The sequence below is a fragment of the Panthera leo genome, chromosome A1 (assembly GCF_018350215.1).
Source record: "Panthera leo isolate Ple1 chromosome A1, P.leo_Ple1_pat1.1, whole genome shotgun sequence".
NCBI classification, from domain to species: Eukaryota; Metazoa; Chordata; class Mammalia; order Carnivora; family Felidae; genus Panthera; species Panthera leo.
In genome coordinates, this window is record NC_056679.1 from 27,980,620 (window position 1) to 27,996,418 (window position 15,799).

The 15,799-nt window shown below is 44.4% G+C and overlaps 1 long non-coding RNA gene across 1 annotated transcript in view; it reads right to left on the bottom strand.

The window, feature by feature from the left end:
• Positions 1-12,226, bottom strand: part of LOC122198935 — a 45,486-nt gene extending 33,260 nt beyond the window's left edge. The window contains exon 1 of the long non-coding RNA XR_006193231.1: positions 12,195-12,226. This is a non-coding gene — a long non-coding RNA (uncharacterized LOC122198935). The remainder of the gene's footprint in view (positions 1-12,194) is intronic.
• Between the last annotated feature and the right edge of the window lie 3,573 nt (positions 12,227-15,799).

A 15,799-nucleotide genomic window follows, 5' to 3' on the forward strand; every position in this document is an offset into this window, starting at 1 on the left:
GGGAGTTTTGCACTCAATCTTTTTCTAAGACTTTTGCGAGTCTAAGATACAATCAATATTAGTCATAGTATTATTTTACTTTCCTCTAGAACGAAAAATTCTACCAATTAAATGATAACACAGTGTCCCTTGTCACTTGGAATTTTTATTTTATACTTCTGGAAAGGGCTTTTTTATACTGATACTGACAGATTTTTATCACTTATCACCCCTGTCCGTATATAAAAAGGAAAATACAAGCTCAATAATTTGGTTAAGGTATTCCTAGCACTTTTTCCCATTCAGAGTCTGACTTTTCTGAAACACTGCTCCACTCAAAAGCTATGTGGAGTGTTAATGATGCAGCATCTTTTAAGAATGTTCCCCCTTATTGCTTCTGGGGTTTCCAAGTGACTAGAGCCCATTCTGCAAGTTTGGATGCATGTGCACAGGCTGTGCTTTTGACCTCATGATTGCTGCCTGGCCACAGAAACTCGGAGATGCATCCTGATTTGAGAAATGTTAATTGAGAAAGTGGTATGCATGCTAAAATAGATGAATTCCCAAGGAGAGCTAATCCAGGCTTCAGTAAGGGCAGTAGCAGGAATAATAGGAAGGAGTAGACAGAGACAGAGAACAGTTGAGAGATGGATTCTGAAGGAGCGCGATCAGTTATGTAGATGTTGGAGGAGAGGAGAGGCAGATGACTCTGAAGTTTCTTTATTTTATTTTGTTTATTTATTTTTGGGAGAGAGAGTGTGTATGTGTGTGTGTGCACACACGGGGAGAGGTAGAGAGAGTGAGACAGAGGATCCAAAGCGGGCTCCATGCTGACAGCAGCCAGCCCAATATGGGGCTCAAACTCATGAACCACGAGATCATGACCTGAGTTGAAGTCGGATGCCTAAGCGACTGAGTCACCTAGGCGCCCTGACTCTGAAGTTTCTAATCTGAGTAACTAAATGGATGGCGTGCCCTTGACCAATGCAAGAAATTCAATAGAAAGAGTGGGTTTTAAGAAAAGAAGGGAAGAAGTGAATGAGAGCAAAAGACATTTAGTTTCAAACTTTTTGAATTTGGGGATCTTGAGGAATATCCAGCTAGAGATGACTGGGATGCACATGTGAATGCAAATCTATAAGTCAAGATGGAGAGATTGGGGGGGAAGGAGTCATGATTAAAGATGCATAATTTTTAACCAAAACATGTAATTGAAAGCACGGGAATGAGTACTATTTTCCAAGGAAAGTACAGTAGTCTCCCTTTATCCACAGGGGATACATTCCAAGACCCCCAGTGGATGCCTGAAACCACAGAGAATACTGAACTCTATACATACATATATGCTATGTTCTTTCCTATACATACTTACTTACAATAAAGTTTAATTTACAGCTTAGGCACAACAATAACTAATAACAAAATGGGACAATTGTAACAGTATACTGTAAGAAGGGTTATGTGAATGTGGTCTCTCTCTCTCTCTCTCTCTCTGTCTCTAAATATCCTGTTGTACCATAACTCACCTTTCTTGTGATGATGTGAGATGATAAAATGACCAGACGAGGTGAGGTGAATGATGTAGGCGCTGGGATGTAGCCTTAAGTGACTACTGAGCTAGTGATACATCAGGAAAAGGATCATCTGCTTCCAAACTATAGTTTACCACAGAGAGCTGAAACCACCGGAAAGCAAAACCACGGATAAGGGGGGGGACTGTTGTATAGAAAATATTTGAAGAAAGTTGGTGATAGAACAAAAACAAAATTGAAGAAGTGACTAGAATTAGAAAGGAGAATTCAGAGAGAGAAGAAATTGTTAGATTATGTTTACGTATCTTGTGAGCTCATCAAAGACAAAAGCTGTCTTGTTAATCTCTTGAGTCCCCAGGGCAATGCTTAGCCCAGTAATTTTGGTTGAACTAACATGGAAATGGCGTCTCAAAAGCCAAAAAAGGTGAACATTTTAAGAAGGAGGAAGTGGTCGGCAATACCAAATGTTAACAGTTGATCATTTTAGATCAAAGGGCCACTGGATTTAGCAAATCTAGTTTAAGTTGCACCACTATCAGGAGGCCCAGAAACTTGAACAGACAAGGCCAAGGCCAACAGCTGGTTGATGAGTGAGTCAGAGGCAGGACTCTGGACTCTGGACTCTTGTCCAGGGGCTGTTTCTTCTACACTGAGCTTTTCCTCTCAGAGGACGGTTATGCCCACTGCTAGTAAACCCCTGGATTCAAGCAACTTCAGACAGGCTCAAATCCACCCATAAAAACTAACTCTACTAACATGGCCACATCACTCTACAGAGCAGGAGAAGAGAGCTCTAGAGAACAGAGCAAGTCTAGAGTCAGTCAGGCATTCCAGGACTTGCGTTAACATCTGTACATTGCCTGAGCTTCCCCATAAAAGAAAAGATTCATATGACTTGAATCTCTGGGTCATATCTTGAGCCAGAACTTTCTCTGATTCTCGTTACTTATAACAAGGCAGGAAAAGATGCTACAAGCAGGTGGGAAAAAAAAAACAACAAACTTCTCTGCTGTGCTATGGGGTCATTAAACAGGAAGCTTATATCAGTTTCTATACGTAGATGAGGAAAATTTGAATTCAGTGAAGTCAAAAGAAAGATACTGACATCATCTTCTTTAATGATAATGAAGTGATATTGTTGTTCACACAGCTGATGACATCCGGAGAAAATGAGTGATTTCTCAAGAGCAGTGAGTGATTCTCAAACATCAGAGCACTCCACAATTACCTGGGGAGATATCCCCTTCAGAGACTCTGGGGTAGCCTAAATGGCCTCAGCCATTAAAGTTCAAAATTCTCTGGAAATTTATTCCAAGAGAAATGGCAAACATGACATTTTCCACATTTTAAAACTCAAAGGTTTCAAAGATCCAGCTCCACAACTCACTTCCCTCTTTGCGATCCTTGCGGAGCCAGAGGGTCTGTAGGATGAGACACTTGTGGTCACAACCCCTGTGGCTTCAGTGTTTTCATCAATAAAGACATGTACAGCAGCTCAGAGATTTCCAGAAGCCCCCATCTGGCAGAGATGACTAATGGGGCTTTCCCACTGACATCCTAGCAAAGGTGCCAGAAGTATATTGGTTCCAGATCACAGCCCTAATAGGGCAGTTCCTCCAGGGACATTGCCCTGATGTATGACCTGTCTTCCTTTTACAGCCTACATGCCCCCCACACTGTGCTACCGACCTATCCACAGTGGTGGCCCCAGAAATGCATATCTGATCTGCTCTTCTCAACTGACTCCTTCATAGCAAAGGTCAGCCTCGCTGTAAACAATAGGGCAGTTTTTCTTCCACTATGCAGGTCACAATTGTCACTCACTTTTTTATACCACGGCCACCAAAATTAAAGGCAGAGATGGTCTAGCTAGAATCCTAATCAATTCAAGGGTTCCAAGGGGGTGCAAAGGCAGGTGAAACTCATGCAGTTATTATTGGCCAGTTGCTGAGAATCATCAAAGGCTTTTTTAATAAAGGAGAGGCAAGAAATTGAGTAATGGCTGACTTATTCACTGAAGGCCCTATCCCGTCAGAACTCGTAAAAACATGTTGAGCTACAAAATACAGAATACATTTACTCAAAGCCCACCTTCACAAAGATAGGCAAGATCTCAAACTAGAGATAAAGCCCATGTTACCATTGATCTAATCCTAGTCCATTAATAATTGCTTTCTTCCCCTTCAGTATGTGAAGAAAAGATGAACCAACAGCCTTAATGAGAAGTAGGTATTGTACTATTAACTGAGTGGCCTTGGAAAAGCCTTGTAACCTGTCTGGACTTCAGTTTCCTCATAAGCGAAACAAGGAGCTTGACTTACAGAATCGCTAAGGTCCCTTCCACCTCTGAAGTTCTGGGTCTGTAACAGGGAACACTGGCTGTTGATGAGTTTTGCAGACATGAAGCATGGTGAGGTATGCCTTAGAGTATCAAAATAATTAATCTTTCAACAAGGACAAGAACACAAGTAAGCATGTAGAAGCAGGAACAGAATTTGAAGAATCGTAAGGGCACCAGAGGTCCTGGAACACCACAACCAGATGTGAGGTCTATGTCTCCAAGGAGGCCAAACTGTATTTTCTAACTAGCATCTGGCAGAATGGAAGCCCTACTGGACATTAAAAGGTTTGCTATATGAACAAAATTAAGTTCTCTTACCACAGGATGCCTCAGAGCCCTTCCTGCACCTGTTTAATAGAACTTTCTGCAGTGAGGAAAATGTTCTACATATGCACTTCCCAATATGGCAGCCACTGGCCACACGTGGCTATGAAGCACTTGAAATGTAGCTAGTATGACTGAGGAACTAAGTTTTTTATTTTATTAAAAATTAGTTTCTAATTGAGTAGCCCCATGGGGCTACTATGTGTGCATAAGACAGCATAGCTTACGCCGTGCACATTCACAGCATTAACCCTAAGGGGAAGACAACGCATGCAGCATTTCCCAAACTTGTTGATCCATGGAGCTCTGTTTTCAGAGGACTGAAATTCCTTGCAAAACGATTTGGGAAGTACCAGTCTATGAGCCATCTTGCTGAGTAATTGAAACCCCAAGAGAGCTCTTAAGCTTCGACCTTCTAACTAACCCTCAAGCGCATCAGTCACCACCCGGTGACAGACTAGGATGTCCTCTGTTCTCTATGTGTCGTAATGTCACTCCACAATGCGATCATATCACAACTTGCCAAGTCCTGACAGACACACGTTGCCTCCCAGTACAGATCCAGTCAGTGGGATGCTACCTGCTGTTCTTTTCCTCCAGATTGCTACCAGGCTTTGCATCTGGCCCTGCACCCTTACATACACTGGGATGCATCATTATTTCAACAACCCGGTAAGATAAGTGGTATTCCTTTTATAGGTGAGAAATTGGGGCTCAGATGGACGGAAGGATCTTCGTATTTAAATTATGCCTCATCAAACATTCTAACAATATTATTCTGAGTTGACCTTTTCCTCAAAATGTCCAGAGCCCATTAAAAAAGGTGTTGAATGAACACATTCCAAGATACCAAAAAAATCACACACACCTGAGAAGAGCAGTTTGTTTTACAGGGTTTGTTCGTATGCACCTTGAGAATCATGATAAATGCAAGAAATATTTAATAATCATGGCATAAAAGGCCGACGTGATTATTTACCAACATGTATAATTCGCAGCCTCCAAGAAAGCCTCCACTGGACCTGGAATAATCATGTACTTCTCAACTGAAAATCCACATTGCTGTGTAAATAAACAGTTACAAATTTCATTTGCCCAATTATTTCTCCTCTCCTGAGTATGTGATCAATTTGGTGCTTCTAAGTGCCATTTACTCAGACCGCAAGAGTGCACACAACTGCTCATTTTTGCATCTAATTCAGGCTTGGCTCCTCAAGTGGTAGCATGTGGGCCAAAGTCCTTGAATCAATTTGTCGTCACATCAGATATGAGTGCCTTTGACTTTGACCTACACAATTATGGAAATCAAGGTTTTTTTCAGTGAAATATTGCTTCTTGAACCATCCTTTGGCCTTGTAGGAAATTGACTGGGGTCTGAAGTTACACTATGACCCAGAATTCCAAATCCAGCCATTGCCCAAAGAAGACAATGCAGGCCCTGAAGAAGAATGTCAATGAGGTGACCCTCTACAAATTTACGGGCATGGCCAGCTATTGGCAGGGCTCATTACACTCATTTTGGCTCTCTAGATTAAAGTACAATCACTTTCAGTCAGATACATAGCAGTCATTATTTCACCTGCAATAAATCCTTATACATTTAATATAATATTGGACTTTATTATGACATACTATGAAAACAATTCATACTACAATTCAGCTTTCATTACAATGTGGCATACAGGTATGCCTTTGGCTTCATCCCAATGGTCCTGAGGAACCTAAAGGAAAGGAAAAGTGGGGTTAAAAAGTAATGAGTGAAGAACAGAGGGTCAGCTGGAGGGAGATATAAAGGGGTTCAAAGGTGAAGTCTGGGTCATCGGGAAGAAACCTTGAACAAAGGGATCAGGCGCACTGAGAGCCTGGAAAATCTCAGAGAGAGGAGGATTTAAGTAGCCAGCACTCTGAAAGGCACAGTGCAGGAGACAGGGAAGGCTGTGGAAAGGGGTAAAAAGGGGAGACTGAGGGAGAAGAGGAGAACAAAACAGCCCCATGCACAAATCCATTCATCCAGCTGCAAAAGCTCAGAAGGTCCTTGGGAGCTGGGGGTGCTTTGGTACACCATTTCTGGGTCTTACCACATGAGACACTTGTTAATATTGTAGATTCCTGGTCTCCATGACAAAGGCCCAGGAATCTGTATTTTTAACAAGCACCCCCTGATGATTCTCATTATAGGCAAGTTTGGGGAGCCTGATAGTGGAGAAGGACATGAATTGAAGGCTAACAGGCTAAAGTTTAGATCCTGGCCCATCCACCTGCCAGCTCTGTGAACTTGGGAGAGACACGTAACTCTCTGAGCCTTGTTTTTTTTGTCTATAAAAAGAAAAAAAAATAAAATAAAACAATTATGGTCCATTAAAATCCTGCAAGTATCATGTCCATTTTACAGATTAGGTAGCCAAGGCCCAAAGCGATTGGTTGAGTATTTTGCCCAAAGTCACGCTGCTGGTAAATGCAGGATGGTTTCAAACCAGAGGCCACATGGCTCCAGGTGCCAAGCTTTTAAAGAAAAAAATTTTTTAATGTTTCTTTATTTTTGAGAGACAGAAAGAGACAGAGCACGAGCAGGGGTCGGGCAGAGAGAGACGGAGACACAGAATCTGAAGCAGGCTCCAGGCTCTGAGCTGTCAGCACAGAGTCCAACGCAGGGCTCAAATCCATGAACCATGAGATCATGACCTGAGCAGATGTCAGATACTTAACCGACTGAGCCACCCAGGCACCCCCAGGTGCCAGGCTCTTAGCCCCAGTGATGTTCTGCCTCTCCTCCCAGAAAGGAGCACTGCACTGAGAGAGACAGAGGGAAAAGCTTTCCAGGGAGGCAATTTATGTTCATTCTCATTCACGTCAGATAACTTGATGTTCCGTTTACGTAAGTTACTCTGTAAACTGGTGAAGTTCACTCAAATTAATTTTTGAATCAAGCTTTTCTTCCTCACGATTAATAATTTATAAGAATCAAGTCATGGTGCCACCTGGGAAATGGCTCAGGCATATTAATGCTTCAACAAACTTCATAGCTAATAATAATACCACAAGTGGTAGAGATGAATAAATAAGGTACCAAGTGCTCCCCCCCACACACACACACATAATGGACAGCACAGGTGTAGATTTGGGTCTAGGCGAACAGAATTCACCAACGTGAGACCACCTGCCCAAGTGGGTTCGCTTCTACACTGCTTTACACGGGCATATAGTCTCTGCAGCATATTCCTTGGCTGGAAATTTGCATTCTCTTTCAAATCAGGCCTTACTGGCTCATTTCTGAAGACGCTGCAGTATATATCAAAATGAAGATCTAATCACCCGCTGTTCTGACAGAGAAGATTTATTTTACTAGGATGTGTGAAATGATTGTTTCTCATTTGTCATCATGCTCTGCACTCTGAGTTGAAAGGAAGATGCATCCTCAAAGATAGGATCTGACACCAGAAACTAATTCTGAATTTTCTGGTTAAAAAATACATGTATATATATTGCAGAAGACAGAGTCTATTGGGGGCAGTTTTTTAAAGCACTACTCAAAGTTCCTAGGACAAACAAATATAGAGAGAAGAAAGACAACAGCCAAACTTTGCGGACAAAAGAATTATAAATTTGTTCAAGCAAAGCAGAGATCAACAAAATTATTGAGAAAAAGGGAGGATTCTGTGTGACAACAACAAAGTAAATGATTCTAGAGCAGAGCTAAGGGGGTGCCTGGGTGGCTCAGTTGGTTGAGCATCTGACTCCTGATTTTGGTTCAGGTCATTATCTCACAAGATGGAGTTCCCCATCACACTCTGTGCTGATAGTGTGGAGCCTGCTTGGGATTCTCTTTCTCCCTCTGTCTACTCTCAAAATAAATAAACCTAAAAAACTTTTTTAAATACCCCAAAAACTAAGGGCAGCAGATAGGAACCTATGAGGTAAGATTTAAAGGGACCTGGTCTTGAGAAGGGCTAATATCTCCCAGCTAGATATTGTTGCCCTCTTTGGCTTCAGGCTATATGCCTCTAGAAGGTATCCTAATGTTTGCCATTGCTCACATACTTCTTAGAGAATCCATCTTCCATCTACTCATGTGATCTTGTGCCCCTAAGCTGTAGCTGATTGGAGCAGGACCAACCCACAGGCTGGGTTGAGCCAGGCTGAATCTTTTCCTCTACACTTATAAGACTAAGAGGCACGGAGAAGCTAATTCTTCAGATGGGAGTTGAAAGATAAACTCAGGTAGAGCCAGGGTTGGAGGTGGTGAGAGATGGTGACATGGCCAGCCAAACTCTATGGGGAAGAGGTTATAAGTAGGGTAGTGTGGAGCTAATCTGAGAAAGAGTAGAGGAATAAAGACAAGTAGAGGAAAAGACCATGTGCCCTAATAATCTTAGTTCTGGAATTTTCAGGTTCAGCTTCCGTGATCAGCCTATACTTTGTTTCTGGCTCATGAGATGGACCATTGTATTCTTACCCTATATCTCCTTTTTACTAAGTTGGTCTCATGGGGTTTTATATTCCTTGTCACCAGAGAAACTTGATTAAGGATAAATAAATGTAGCAGATCTTGACGTTGGTGGGGAACTTACACCTAGCACCAAAGCCAATTCCTAAATCTTCACATTTCCCTCAAGGATTATCTGGCCATACTGAACCAAAAGAATGCTTTCCTTTCATTTCTTCACACTAGCAGATGTTCTGCCTTCCAGAGGTTTTATACCATTCTGTTTAAAATATTTAAAGGAGGCTGTCATGTTCTGGAGCTCTAGGTAGTGAGTTCTGTGTCATAAGAGATATTCAGAGATATTCAGGCCAAGGTTAGTTGATAATCTGGCAGAGATAGGTAGAAGATAAATTCAAACACCAGAGAGGTGTTTAAACTAGGTCAGATTCTAGGATGATTCTGGCCTCTTTAGTCAGGTTGCAAATGCCCAAATCTTCCATCATTTCTCCCACGATACTGTCTTCATATTTTTTCACCCTTATCTGAATGTGCCTCATTTACCAATGTCCCCCTTAAAGGATCCTAAGAACAGACACACGTGATCTGACGAATGCAGAACATCCTGGGATCACCACCTCTTTAAACTGCACTCACTTCTGTACTTGCTGCCCAGGAGAGCTCATCCTATTGTGGGCACTAGGCCTCACCAGTAGCTCCAATTGAACTTGGGGTCTCCTCCAGTGTTTAAAGTAGTGTCAACTTGGACATAGATTTTGATAGGAGGCTGGGGAAGGAGGCCATCTGTGCAATGGGCTTGCACACCATTGCAACCCCACTGGCTTTTGGAAATGCACCATTACCTTGGGAAATAGCATCCAGTAGAGGGGAAGGGAGGTGAGAAACTTCCAGAGGTAAATTTCATTTGACAATTTTGCCTCTCTGTGGCCCTGGGAATTCAGGACCATGGAAACAGCATCCAAAACCTCCAGAAGAAAGTTTTCACCTGCCTTGAACCTATGTAATATCAAGAAGCATCCCCCCAACACTTCTCCATATCTACACCTCAAGGTTTACTGTCTGAACATACTTGGATCCTGGATGTCTAAAGGTTCCACTGTAGAAGCATTTTATGATTCAGAATACATAATCAGAGAAAAGGGTGTTTGGCGTGGTGGAATAATGGAATGATGGAAGCTTCCTTCAAGTGAGCCATGTGCTGCTTCACTGCAAAACAGTGATTGGATCCAATTTCCCACTCCTCCCGCCACACGCACACAAAATATTCATACTCATATTTCATATTGTCTCTTTGAGCGTTAGGGCAGACAAGGAACCTCTGCAGATTTATGATTCCCATGTTAAATTCAACATATCAACCAGGGATGATTGGCCAAGTAATTGTCTTGAAAATGATCCATGAGGATTCTACAAGGGGTCCTTCCTTCACTTCAGCCCTAGCACTTCCTCAAGCCCAGTCACATTTCCATGTGCACAAATCACAGGTGTACACTCAAAAAATTCCAAAGAATTGATCTCTTTGGCCGTTCATTCAAAACTAACTCTGCATCTACCACAGGCTTTCCCTCCAAAAACTTACTCTGTAGCCAGGGTCACAAGATGTCTCTGTACTAAACTGTTCAGTATAACACAATAGTTGGCAATTGACTTGTAAAACCCTAACATATTGTAGCAGCTTAAGGGAGAGGAAAGGTAAGGGCTCACCAGCTACAACCTCCTAAAAACCAGGGGATCTGAGCTGGGTTGCAGAGATTCAATCTAAGAATGAGATCACAGGAGAATGGAGGAGTCTGGCTGCCATTTCGACTGCCAGCCTGGAAGGTTGCAGGGAATCGTGATCATCATTGCAAGCCTGAAGAATTATGTCTTGAGTATTCCCGGCAAGTCAATTACAGCATGCAAATTTTCCGCGGAGTTGACTTCTCGGCTTCGGGAGCCACGCACACGCTCCTTTGGGCTTTTTGCACGAGGAAAACATTGTTGGGAAAGGAGCCTGAAGACCAACCACTGGAAAGTGCACTCAATAGCACTTTGGTTGAGATAATTGCTGCGTTTTTTTTTTTTTTTTTAAATTGTAGGCTTCGGAGGTGACCACAGGCAAAATTTGTGACAGACATTTGACACTGAGAAACTGCCGTGTATGGGTGAAATTTTTCACAGCCCCCCCCCCCCCCCCCCGGCCAGGACTGGTTTATTGACTAACAAAGGAAAATGATGTAAAACCACTGGAGGACCTTAGCCAAGTCTTCTCTTTTGTCGTAATGCTCTTTCACTAGGCTCCAGGAGTTCTCCTCCTTACGGTCACGCAGACTCTCATCCAGGCAAGTCCGTTCAGTCTGCTGCTCGGGTGACACACCCCAGCCCATGTGCAGCGTGGCCTGCTCCTAAGCTCACACATGCAGACTGCAGCGGGACCCCTCACCCATCCTGGGCGCAAGGGACTTTAGACCCCTGCTCAGTTCCTGCAGAGCTGTCTCCTTAGCCTCTGGGCCAGACGCCGTCCTGTATCCTTTCTGCCTGGAGCAAGCACCGTCTGGAAGAAAGTTTGCCCCATGACGGTGCAAAGGACACAAGTCCATCAGATAGAAAAAAAAGCACAATCCAGGGAAAAGAAAAGACAGAGCTTGCAGAGGCGTCTCCCTGCCCACAGTAGCAGGATCCCGTGATGTCAGTTCGCATAACAAAGATATAATCAGAAGAACAAGGGGAGAGCTTTAGGGAGACACTTGAGTGGCACGTCTCCAGCCCCAGCTGGGGCCATGGGTCCAGGCCAGCGGGTGAGAGCGGGCCAACAGCTAGCATAGTTATTCCCCGAGGCACACCCAACATGTTCCGGGGCTCCTTACATCGACTTCCTAAGCAGGTTTCCATCCCAGGACAAGGAAGCATCCCTGCCTCCTAGCCTTGACGATCCTACTTCTCACTGTACAGATGGCATGCCATTTCCTGGCTTTGGGGGGACCCCAGGGAAACTATTTGTGTCTTAGTGCCACCACATAAAAAATTCGAATGATATTTGTCTTCTTGGGTCTTTGGGAAGTTTCAATAAGACAGCGCAGGTGAAAGTGTCTAATATGGCATCTAGTACACAGTTTGCCCTACGTGAGAGTTAACGAATATACAAACTACCTTCACAAATCAATCAGAAAGCATTGCTGGGGTGTCTTCTGTGTGTTAAGCAATGAGGATGACAAAAATGAACAAAGTACTTTTTTTCTCCCTCAAGGAACTTACAGACTAGTTGAGGAGACGATACAAAGGCAAAGATGAATTAAAAAACAGAGAACAAGCACCCAAAATGGATGTGTGCTGTGTTTGCCACAGGAATCTTGAAGGAGAGGCTAGCACAAGCAGGAAACTTAAACGAAAGAAGGATTTTAGCAGCCCCACAAAGGCTGAGGAAGACTTCGGTAAGTCTAGAAGAGGTCCCAGATGAAGAAAGGCTTTTGGGAAAACATTAGGCTCCCGTGAGTTGACACAATACAAGTTGGTCTTCCAAGAGCCCTACTGCACTGGAATTAACTACTAAAACTCAAGACCAAGCCCCACGTATAAAGGAAGAAAGGTATCTACTTACTGTCTCCTCCATGAGGCTGTCTTTGATTCAGTACAGGAGAAAGTATATCTACGCTTTTCCAATCCCAGAAAGGGAACAGAGGCAAGAAAAAGACAAGAGAAAATAAAGCACGCAGAGAGATAACCATCTGTGTTTGCTGGTTTAGTCTTCCTTCAAATGTGTAATTATGACTCCAAGGGCTGAGTTGGCCATTTGGAGAGATGAGAGTCCAGGTCAAGCAAATAACCCACAGAGGAGGCAATGAACCTACGGACAATAGCCTGTATGTGCAGGGTTTTTCCCTTAAAGGAGATTTGTGTTTGCCAACCAAACACAAGATACTTCCTTAAAACATTTTAATTTAGTAGGAAACACCAAATTCAAAAAGTCTTCAGCAAAGTCTAAAGTGGTACCAACCACCTCATCCCTAGAATAAAACATAAGACTGTATTATTTTCATTTTGTATGAAACATTCAAAGTTCAGGGCTGGAAAATTGTGTGTGGGCTGATGCCTGATAGTGCAGCCAGTGATTATATAGTGACTCACGATAAATTTCCAGGGCCACCACACCTTAAAGTCAAACTCACTCAGGCCAGACAGTAAACTATTAGCAGAGATATTTTTGTAACCATAATTTCTAGTCTTTTAACTAATTTTTTTGTTTGTTTTTTAAACGTGCTTCATGGCCAGTTTTCTAAAAGTCGTAGAGCTCTCTTTTCTGGCATCAGGGTCTCGGGATAATTATCCTTTTAAAAACAATACAAAATAAAAACATACCCATGGGGTATTTTAAGGAATTTTTTCAACTGACCAGCTTGGTCAACCAGCATAATCCTGGAGCACTGGCTCTGTCGTGTCAGCCAGCCCCGGCTCCTCACCACAAGGAAGATTCAGGGCAGGACTCCTGCGGTTGTGGCCACGTCTACCCCAGGTACCCAAAAGGAAGTCTCTCCATGGCGGGGCCAGGCAGGAGAGGGCACCATGCGGGAAGGGCTGCTGACGAGACACGAGAGCTCTCAGAGAGGTTTTCCGTGCAGAGTGGAAGCTGACAGGCTTTGTCCTCATCCAAAATAAAGCAGCTACCAACATACTCCTACCTCAGGTAAAGCCTTCATCCTGGGGTCCGTGTCCGGTTTCAGTCACCTGCCTTCACACCCTTCACATTTCCACATGGAACCCATGAGGAAGTCATATCATGCCTGTGCCCAAAGGGCCCAGCGTTGGAAGCTCCTGTTTATTTATTTATTTTTTAGTGTTATCTTTTTTTTTTTCATGTTTATTTATTTTTGAGAGGCAGGAAGAGGGCAGAGAGAGAGGGAGACACAGAATCCAAAGCAGGCTCCTGGCTCCGAGCTGTCAGCACAAAGCCCGACGCCGGGCTTGAGCTCACGCGTCGTGAGATCATGACCTGAGCCAAAGTTGGACGCTCAACTGACTGAGCCACCCAGGCGCCCCATGGAAGCACCCGTGTAACATCAGTATGTGTCGGAGAACCTTGGAAGAGCCACAGGACAGACGCAGGCTCAAGGTCTCTATGTAGCAACTGAGTTGACCAGCTTTTCTTCATGTATTTTTAATTCTCTTCATGACACGCTGTCAGGTTCAGTGATGGAGAGAGTTCTCCCGGGCTACTTTGGCAAGACCTTGGGCTGATTCTGAGCTGGGTTTCACACAACATGTCTGCTGTTAAACCGGAATGAATGGAACAGAAATAATGTACGTGTGTTGCCCACTTAGTCCCATCTCTGACACCACTGTGAGGACCTCAAACGTGTTACAAAGGTCTTTCCTAGTGTGATATCTCTCACTCTTTTTACACACCGAATTAATGGGGTGAATGATTGGTTTTTGGCCTCCACAAAGTCTCCCTGTTCGGGGAGTTGAGGGAAGACCTTGACGGTGTGGAGGCCAGCCAAGGCCTCCTGCCCACGGTCAGCCTGAGGAACCGCATCTGGCAGGGCAGAGGTTGGGAACAGGAGACAGGGGGAGGATGCCGACGCACCGCAGACAGCTCGGAGTTTTTTCCTGGTTAGGAACAACACAAGCTGTGCGCACACCTCAGTCGTCGGCCCTTGAAAAGGGGAATCTGATGGAGGGGGCTCGAAGGCCATGGACAAAGCAGAAAGGTGAAGGCAGAAGCCATATCTATCTCTTCATTCTTTGGTCCTGGCACCATGGATTAAAGGCCAGGGGTGGTTGAGGGAATGGAGTGTAGATTATAGGGACATGGATGGAAGGTACCAGCCTCCCGGCCAACGGTGTCTAGACAGAGGGGGTAGGCCAGTCTCCCGTGTTCTCTGTGTGCTCTTTCCTGTCCAAATGTCAATTGTGGCTAGGGCTGGTCAGCGCAGGAGACCTCGCTATGGTAAGAAACCCCACACTTCTCCTCAGGTTTCTTCTGATCCCTGCCCTCTGTGCCCTATGTGGGTCAGGACCTAAGGTCTGGGGGTCTCCCTAAAAGTCTAGCATTCCTTGCCTTCCTTGCACACCTTCAGGGCAGCTTCTGGCTAGGAAACAGTCTTCACTCACCTCTTTTTCGTCCTCCTATGAAACCACTTCCTCTCCTGTTCCATCTTCCTAAGCCACCCCCATGCTCTGCCCCCAGTGACAGTTTTCAGTGTTTCTGTTCCAATCCATATTAGGATTTAGGGGTCCCTTCATAACATGACGCACAGAAAGAACAAGATTCTAATCTCGCATCAGTCCTCCTCTTCACATCTGCTCTGCCTTATACACTCATCTCTGCCCCTTCTTCCCCTGTCCCTCCTCCCACCCCGCACAGCCTCACTACAACTGTGTGGGCCTGAGTCAGAAGCGCCGCAGCTTTGGCCCGGAGGTGGCAAGCTCAGGGGTTCCCTGTTCTGTCCTCCTTACCTTGAATTTCTAGAAAGCTTACCTGTTCTACAGAAGCTTTCAGTTGCACAGACCGCACACATTGTGTCCTTCATCTATGGGGCCTTTTCTCTTGCTGTTTGTAGAATCTTGTGCCCACTTACACTTTCTAACTGCTGCTTACCTTTTCCCCAAGGCAGGGAGGAAGTGTGGCCTGATGACTGGAGAAGTTGCCTAGAAGTTGGGAGGCTGTGTGTACTAGGGAAAATTACTTCGACTCCCTGATAAATTGGTATTTCTGCAACTTTGGCTGAGGGAACGGAAAGCAGCCCAAGGGTCCAGGGAGGGGCGTCCTCAGTTGCCGGACCTTCCTGCAATACCTCCGGTTCCTGTGTGGTTCCAAGGATAAGTAGGTGCCCTATTTCACGGCCCTATCCCTCTTCTCCCTCTCCCCAGTTTTGACTTTGGCTCCTCCAGCTTGATCAAATAGTTGACTTATCCGGCAAAATCAATGCTTGCCCAATAAGCTTCCTGAGCTGCTAACCTGGGTGTCCCCAAGTGCCAGGCAGCCATCATAAGTACCTTGGGCCCGGAATGGGTGGATATGTGCATAGAGCTTCCTGTCAAAAATCTTGATAAATGGCTTGCACTCCCGACTTCTAAGCATAAGGGTGAGGACACTTTCAATTTCAAGTGGCAGAAATTCAACTTAAATCTGCTAAAGCCAAGAAAGAAATCCACGGACTTACATACTTGGGTGCATTTGACTTCAGCAAGGCTGAATATAAGATC